Source organism: Colobus angolensis, unplaced genomic scaffold (genome assembly GCF_000951035.1).
Source record: "Colobus angolensis palliatus isolate OR3802 unplaced genomic scaffold, Cang.pa_1.0 Scaffold4, whole genome shotgun sequence".
Taxonomy (NCBI): Eukaryota; Metazoa; Chordata; class Mammalia; order Primates; family Cercopithecidae; genus Colobus; species Colobus angolensis.
In genome coordinates this window covers 15,396,610-15,405,646 of record NW_012117376.1, presented here as the reverse complement: position 1 = coordinate 15,405,646, position 9,037 = coordinate 15,396,610, and the positions used below count along the sequence as shown (strand labels likewise).

The window sequence follows — 9,037 nt, the reverse complement described above, 5'->3', positions numbered from 1 at the left end:
AGGAGGCGGAGCTTGCAGTGAGCTGAGATCCGGCCACTGCACTCCAGCCTGGGCGGCAGAGCGAGACTCCGTCTCAAAAAAAAAAGAAAATATGCTGGAAGTTTCTTTGGATGATAGGATGGCATTTGTGCTTTTCTTTGGTTGTCAGGATAGTTTGTGGTTTTCTTTTGCTTCATATTTTTGTATTTTTCAAAAATTTCTACAATAAGCATCTATTATGACTGAATGTGCTCCCCTAAAATGTATATGTTGAAGCCGTAATGCCTAATGTGATGGTATTCAGAGGTGGGGCCTTTGGGGGGTGATTAGGTTTGGATGAGATCATCAGGCTGGGGACTCTATGATGGGATTAATGTCCTTATAAGAAGAGGAAGAAAGACCAGAGCTCATTCTCTCTCTGCTGTGTGAGGACATAGCAAGAAGGCAGGCATTTGCAAGCCAGGAAGAGGGCAACTCACCAGAAGCTTCATCAGCCGGCACCTTGATCATGAACTTCCCAGTCTCCAGAACTAGGAGAAATAAAAGTCTGTTGTTTAAGCCACCCGGTATTATGTTACGGCAGTTCAAACAGACTAAGACAGTCTGTTTCCCAAAGAGCAAGGAAATAGGGGGTGTGAGAGTAAACAGAAGTAGGGGAAAGCCCAAGATAAATCAAAACAAAAATAAAAGAAAAGTAGCTACTGAAGGCTGAGATCCTAAAGTGCCAAGGACAGCTCCCTGGGGGAGGTCATCTCCTTGTTTACATGAAGGGTCCAAGCATCCAAGGGCTGTGCCCTAGCTGTCTTCCCAGCCACCTAAAAGAGCTCAGAGGACGTCTTACAGGCTCTGCAGCTCCTGAGTTTTGAACTGCGGAGAGCAAGAAGGTGAGGGTATCTCTTGGGCCTCACCTTTATTTATTGAAGACAAGGAGGCAAGACAGTGGCAAGGCCTGGGATTGGGGACTGGGGACACAGGCAGTCAGGTCACCCTTGCCACTTCCAGATCTGCAATGCAGAAGGGAGAGGAAGGGGGTGTGAAGACTGAGACAAAGGCTGGGTGGGGCATCTCCTCCATCTAACAACTGCTCAGGCAGCAACCCATGGGAGACAAGTAACAGCAGAATCTGGGCCTGGAATCTGTCTTGCCTGCGCCAGGGACCCCTCTGCCAGGAGACTGTGCCCTATCTGATAAAAGTAGTGGCCTAGGAGTCAGCTATGTGAGTCTTAGTCCAACTATGCCTCAAAGAAGCTTAGTTTGGGAAACCCAATTTGATAAAAGGAACATTTTGATACGGGAGACATTTTGTTAGAATCGAGTTAAAATACAAAGTCACTGTTTTTAAAAAAATTACCAGGCAGGTTATGAAAGACATACTCAATGCTTACTTACTCTGATGTTCACCCTACCCTGAGTTTCACTGGACTGTTGACCTTCACTCCATTTTTGGTTTGACCCATGCCTCTGATTCACTCTCCACTGCCAATCATCCTTGATTTCCAGAGGTGAGAGCTGGCATTGGGGTGGGGTTCAGAAGGGAAGGGAAGATGTCTGCTTAGCATGTGCCACTTGATGACTAAAATATGTTATCAATTTAATAATTTGGTTTTAGGGCAAATGTCCTTCTGAATAGTGTTGTGTCAATGCATTCATAATTGAATGGCTTCTTTAATCTGCTAAAGGTATTCGAAATGCTTTCTAAACAAAGTGAGAGATCCCAGTTTAAAAAAAGGAAAAAAAGAGGTCCCAGAAGGTAAAGAAAAAGGCAACTCCATCCCAGAAGAAATACTCTAGAGTCCTTATGAGGATATGGGTAGTCTGTCTGCCTGGAATTCTGCCCCTTGGGGGGCTTCTGCCATGCCACATGGTTGTGGTAGACAGTCACAGCACCTTGCCTGCCTTGGCTGTAAAAGGTAGGTCATGGCACAGGTATCTGTGGCACAGGTATCTCTCCTGTCCACATGACTGGTCCAACAGGTGTCTACATAATTCCACAAGAGACTGGGCCTGTGTTAGTCTGTTTTCTTTTGCTATAACTGAATACGTGAGACTGGGTAATTTATACATGTCGGGAAGTCCAATGTTTAGGGGCTGCATCCAATGAGGACCTTCTTGCTAGTGGGGGCCCTCTGCAGAGTCCCAAAGCGGTGCAGAGCTATCATATGATGAGAGAGCTCACTAGAAACAGCCACAATGGCTTCTATAACAGAGCCATTCCTTTTTTTTTTTTTTTTTTTTGAGATGAAGTTTCGCTCTCATTGCCCAGGCTGGAATACAATGGCACAATCTCTGTTCACTGCAACCTCCGCCTCCCAGGTTCAAGTGATTCTCCTACCTCAGCCTCTCAAGTAGCTGGGATTACAGGCACAAGCCATGGCCAGCTAATTTTTGTATTTTTAGTAGAGTCGGGGTTTCGCCATGTTGGCCAGGATGGTCTCGATCTCTTGACCTCGTGATCCACCTCAGCCTCCCAAAGTGCTGGGATTATGGTGTGAGCCACCGCGCCTGGCCCAAATCTTCTACTTCTAAAAGTCTTCCAGTGCAAAAGAGATGTATGTCTAGGTACCCGTACTGGTGAAGTATCTGACCTTTAAGGATAAAGGGACTGGGCTAGGTGGCTCACACCTGTAATCCCAGCACTTTGGTAGGGTGAGGTAGGCAGATCCCCTGAGGTCAGGAGTTTGAGACCAGCCTGGCCAACATGGTGAAACCCAATCTCTACTAAAAATACAAAAATCATCTGGGTGTGGTGGCAGGTGCCTGTAATCCCAGCTACTCAGGAGGCTGAAGCAGGAGAATCACTTGAACCCAGATGGTGGAGGTTGCAGTGAACCGAGATTGCACCTCTGCACTCCAGCCTGGGGGATCAAGCGAGACTCTGCCCCCTCCCCCCCAAAAAAAGGATAAAGGTCAGCCATCAAAGTTTCCAGAAATAAAGAACTGAGACACAGACTGCATCAGATCTTTAACCAACAGAACTGCATGCTAGAAGACAAAGGAGTGAGGTCTTCAATATTCTGAGGGAAAAAAATAGGAATTTGCACCTAGAATCCTCTACTCAGTCAAATTAGCATGTGTAAGCCATGTTGACTGAAATGAATTGGCCGGGGAAACGTGTTCCTTAGGAAGTCTTCTGTGTTAAGAGGGAACCAGGGTGCACAATGAGGCCTGATAGGTGATACACACAAGAGAAGTAAAACTAACAAACCTGAGGAATAGATCCAGCTGCTTTCAGCAGGCAGGAGGGAGAGGACACTGGAGGAGCTTGCACAGGTGTATGGGGAAGGTTCCTTAGAGGAGAGTCAGCAGCAACGCTAGAACAGAGGGGAAGAACAGACTTGGTGGAGAGAAGGGGTGAAAGGGCATTTAAGAGACTGCAGGCAGGACAGGAGGCTCATGCCTGTAATCCCAGCACTTGTGGAGGCTGAGGCTGGAGGATTGCTTGAGGCCAGGAGTTCCAGGCCAGCCTGGGCAACATAGCGAGACTCTATCTCTATCAAAAAAAAAACAACCTGGATGTGGTGGTGCATGCCTATAGTCTTAGCTACTCAAGAGGCTGAGGTGGGAGGATCACCTGAGCCCAAAAGTTCAAGGCTTCAGTGATTAGAAAAGAGACTATATGACAAAAAATAAGTACATTTATCATGAATTAAGACTGTGTGAAAATAAATGTAGATACTGGTCTTGTGTCATTAAGGTTACTAGAATAAAAAAAAATGAAAAAATCCTGTCCACCTTCAGCAAAGGAAAAGAGGCCCTTCTTATACCAGTGGTCAGTGTAACCCCTTAGAACTAGTAATAACCAACCCCCTTAATCCTCGCTAGAAAAAAGAGAACATATAACCCTAAAAATTGATGGAGCTGGACTCAATCTTCAAGTAAATATCGTGGTTTGAGAAAAATTTGTAAACGCTCTCCTGAGCCAGTATTTCAAACCTTCTATGATGAACTGAATGTGCCAGTACCAGAAATTCCAGGAAAAACAAGAAATTTGTTTTTGCAATTAGCCGAGCATATAGCCCAGTCTCTCAATGTCACTTCGTGTTATGTATCAGCACAAGTGTACTATATGAATCATTATCGATCTACTGCACAGGAAGACATAAGTAGCGAAAATAAGAGTGAGAACTCCTACTAATAAAAAGTGAGAGTCTCAAAGGGGGGAAATGAGAGAAGAGAGACAGACCCTCTCATATTGTTTTATATTGCTTTATACTCAGAAAAGAAAAGAGAAGTGAAACTAAAGGCAGGTAGCTTGGCGCCTAGGAACCAGACCTGAAACCAAGGAACCAGACCTGAAACCAGACCTGGGCCTGCCTGACCTAATCCTGGTAGTTAAAGATCGACCCCTGACCTAACTGGTTATGTTATCTATAGGTTCCAGACATTGTATGGAAAAGACATTGTGAAACTTCCTGGTCTGTTCTGTTTCACTCTGACCACCGGTGCATGCAGCCCTGTCACATACCCTCTGCTTGCTCAATCCATCACATGCAGACCCCCTTAGAGTTGTCAGCCCTTAAAAGGGACAGGAATTGCTCACTCAGAGAGCTCAGCTCTTGAGACAGGAGTCTTACCGATGTTCCCGGGTGAATAAATCCCTTCCTTCTTTAACTCGGTGTCTGAGGAGTTTTGTCTATGGCTCGTTCTGCTACACTGTGATTGCACCACTGCACTCCAGCCTGGGCAACAGAGCAAGACCCTGTCTCTAAAAAAAAGAGAATAAGTAAAAAATGAGCTGTGCAAAAATATGCCTGTAATCCCAGCACTTTGGGAGGCTGAGGCGGGATTACTTGAGCCCAGGAGTTTGAGACCAGGCTGAGCAACATGGCAAAATCCTGTCTCTACAAAGAAAAAAGAAAAAAAGAAAATTGGCTGGGTGTGGTGGCACACCCCTGTAGTCCCAGCTACTCAGGGGGCTGAGGTGGGAGGATTGCGTGAGCCCAAGAGGTTGAGGCTGCAGTGAGCTGTGATCTTGCCACTGCACTGCAGCCTGGGTGACAGAGTGAGACCCTGTTTCAAAAAGAGAGAGAGACACTATGGCCTATTCCAAAGCTCAAAAGCAGGAGCGAATCCTCAAGCACTGGGAGAAGATAGGTATGCATGGCAGAAAAGAATGGAAGCTAGAGGATAATCAGAGAAAAATAGGCTGCTGGCTGTGAGTGGTGGCTCACGCCTGTAATCCCAGCACTTTGGGAGGCCAAGGTGGGCAGATCACGAGGTCAGGAGTTCAAGATCAGCCTGGCCAACATGGCAAAACCTCATCTCTACTAAAAATACAGAAATTAGCCGGGTTTGGCATGCCCCTATAGTCCCAGCTACTCGGGAAGCTGAGGCAGGAGAATCACTTGAACCTGGGAGGTAGAGGTTGCAGTGAGCCGAGACCGTGCCATTGCACTCCAGCCTGCAACAGAGCATGACTCTGTCTCAAAAAAAAAAAAAAATAGTCTGCTGACGTGAAATTGACTCATGCCTCAGTAGCTTCAATCCTAAAATCAGGATACTGGTAGTACCTACGTCAGAAAACTGTTAGTAAAATTACATGAAATAATATCTCTAAGGCACTTAGCTTAATGCTGGGAGCAAGTAAAATTCAATCAGTATTAGCTCTTGTTAGATAAGTTGTCCCAAATCACAGCTAGTAAGTGTTTAACTAGGATTTGAATAGAATAGCTTTTCTGACTCCAAAGCCCAGCTGGCCTCTTTATGACTGTGCTCTAGTAAGTAATAACCATCGTTTATTGAGCACAGCACTCTGTGCTCTACAATAGTTATCTCATTTAATGCTTATCACCTCCCTGAGCTGAGCACAGCTATCTCACACAACAGGAAATCGAGGGTTGTTTCACTCCCGTGCCCAGGTTCACCTGCCCGGCTCCAGTGCCTTCTTCCCAACAGCACACTGGAGTCAGGAGGTTTGGGTCCCAGCCCCACATCTGCCACAGATCAACCTGCATCGCTGAGCCTCAGTTTCCTCATTTTTTAAATAACAGGGGCTCTCTCTGTTTTTGTTTTTGTTTTTTTTTTTTAGATGGAGTCTCACTCTGTTGCCCAGGCTGGAGTGTAGTGGCAAGATTTCCGCTCACCGTAACCTCTGCCTCCCGAGTTCAAGTGATTCTCCTGCCTCAGCCTCCCGAGTATTTGGGATTACAGGTGTGCACCACCACACCTGCCTAACTTTTGTATTTTTAGTAGAAAGTCGGGGTTTCGCCATGTTGGGCAGGTGGGTCTTGACCTCCTGACCTCAAGTGGTCCGCCTGACTTGGCCTTCCAAAGTTCTGGAATTACAGGCGTGAGCCACTGCACCCAGCCAATTTCTAGGGTCTCTTTAGGCTCTACTGTTCTAGGAGGGTGTATTCAATGAAATCAGACAGTGCTCCAGGTAGGAGAGAGGGATCCTGAGTCAGACAGGATCCCCGTCCCCATCTGACTGCACATCAACCAACAGAGATCCAGAGACGCTGAGGGTGGAGTCCAGGTCTCTAAAGCATTAGTCATCGTCTGCTCCCACTCCCCAGGGACAAGCAGAGATGCTGATCCAATTATGCTGAATTGATGAGGGACCTCCAGGGTGATGAAAGAGAGAGGAGATGTCAGAGGACACAATGGGAGATCTGAATAATTCAGCCTGGTGAATAGAAGCCAGGAAGGACCTGCCTTCAAGTCTCCAGTGAGTCTGGGGGCTGGCAGGGTGATAACAAGAGACCAAGGCTCAGAGTACTGGGCTCTGGTTCCTAGGCTTGGCTCTAACACTAAAAGCAGTATGATCTTTGTTTGACAAGTTATTTCACTTCTCCAGTCTTCAGTTTCCACATCAAAAAAATCAGGGAAGGCTGGGCGCAGTGGCTTATGTTTGTAATCTCAGCACTTTGGGAGGCTGAGGAGGGCGGATCGCTTGAGGTCAGGAGTTCGAGACCAGCCTCGCCAACATGGTGAAACCCCGTCTCTACTAAAAATACAAAAATTAGCCAGGTGTGGTGGCGGGTACCTGTAATTCCAGCTACTCGGGAGGCTGAGGTAGGAGAATTAGTTGAACCCAGGAGGCGGAGGTTGCAGTGAGCCGAGATCATGCCACTGCACTCCAGCCTGGGCAACAGAGCCAGACTGCATCTCAACAACAACAACAACAACAACAACAACAACAAAAAACACCAGGGAAAAATTTTAAAACCCACCAATTTATATAAAGACATGTAATATTATAGCTAAAAACTAGAAATGGGAAGAACTGCTAAGTGGGCTTGGGAGCACGGAGTTAATGCAACAGAATCTTGAAATGCTATTTAGAAAGTGGAATAACTAACATTTAGTGAGCACTAACTACATGTCAGGCACTTGGCAGACAGAGAGAGGTCTTTACATGCACAAGCTCGTTTAATATACTCAAGGGTCTTTTGAGGTAGGTATTATTATCACCATTCTTCCTTTTTTTCTTTTTGAGACAGAGTCTTGCTCTGTCGCCAAGGCTGCAGCACCGTGGTGCGGCCTCAGCTCACTGCAACCTCTGCCTCCTGGGTTCAAGTTATTCTCCTGTCTCAACTTCCCAAGTAGCTGGGACTACAGGTGTGCGCCACCATGCCCAGCTAATTTTTGTATTTTTAGTAGAGACAGGATTTCATCATGTTGGCCAGGCTGGTCTCGAACTCCTGGCCTCAGGTGATCTACCTGCCTTGGCCTCCCAAAGTGTTGGGATTACAGGCCTGAGCCACTGTGCCCAGCTCTCACCATTTTTTCAGATGAGTTCACTGAGGCCATGAGAAGTTAAGTCACCTAACTAGTTTATACTTGATGACGTCAGGACTCAAGTTCAAAGGTCCATCTAACTCCAAAGCTCACACTGCGAACCTTTACTTATTTACTAGTGTTGAAGACTGTTGGATGTAAGGACTATAAGAAACAGAGATGTAGGCCAGGTATGGTGGCTCATCCCTGTAACCCCAGCACTTTGGGAGGCCGAGGCTGGTGAATTGCTTGAGTGCAGGAGTTTGAGACCAGCCTGCACAGCATGGTAAAACCCCATCTCTTACAAAAAATACAAAAATTGGCTGTGTGCAGTGGCTCACACCTGTAATCCCAGCACTTTGGGAGACTGAGGCAGGAGGACTGCTTGAGCCCAGGAGTTACAGACCAGTTTGGGCAACATGGCAAGACCCTGTCTTTGAAAAAACCCACAAAACAAAAAAATACAAAAATTAGCCAGGCATGGTGGCAAGTGCCTGTAGTCCTAGCTACTCGGGAGGCAGAGGAGGTGGAGGGATCAATTAAGCCCATGAGCTTGAGGCTGCAGTGAACTGAGATCGTGCACCACTGCACTGCACTCCAGCCTGGGCCACAGAGCAAGACCCTGTCAAAAAAAAAAAAAAAAAAGGGAGTGGTGGATTAGCCTGCGTGGGGCAAAATGGAGCTCGAGGCCATGAGCAGATACAGCAGCGCAGTGAACCCAGCTGTCTTCTCCCATCTGACCGTGGTGCTTTTGGCCATCGGCATGTTCTTCACCGCCTGGTTCTTCATTTACGAGGTCACCTCTACCAAGTACACTCGTGATATCTAAAAGAGCTCCTCATCTCTTTGGTGGCCCCACTCTTCATTGGCTTTGGAGTCCTCTTCCTGCTGCTCTGGGTTGGCATCTACGTGTGAGAGCCCAAGGGTAACAACCAGATGGCTTCACTGAACCCCTGCTTTTGTAAATTACTTTTTTTTTTACCGTTGCTGGAAGTGTCCCACCTGCTGCTCATAATAAAGGCAGATGTATGGCAAAAGAAAAAAAAAAGAAGGATGGAAATAGAGAAGTGCATATATGTAACAGTGTTAAGTGGAAAATAAATCTCCAGAGTGACTGTGGGCTGGGTGTAGTGGCTCACGCCTGTAATCCCAGCAGTTTGGGAGGCTGAGACAGGCAAATCACTTGAGGCCAAGAGTTCCAGACCAGCCCGGCCAACATGGCAAAACCCCGTCTCTACCAAAAATATAAAAATCAGCCAGGTGTGGTGGCAGGCACCTGTAATCCCAGCTACTTGGGAGGCTGAGGCGGGAGAATCACTTGAACCCAGGCAGTGGAGGT

General features: G+C 46.9%; 1 pseudogene across 1 annotated transcript; it reads left to right on the top strand.

Moving 5' to 3' along the window:
• The first annotated feature begins 8,349 nt into the window (after positions 1–8,349).
• Positions 8,350–8,758, top strand: LOC105521403 (annotated as a pseudogene). Its single transcript, XR_001003268.1, has one exon. The product of XR_001003268.1 is annotated as a transmembrane protein 258 pseudogene (transcript).
• Positions 8,759–9,037: the final 279 nt, after the last annotated feature.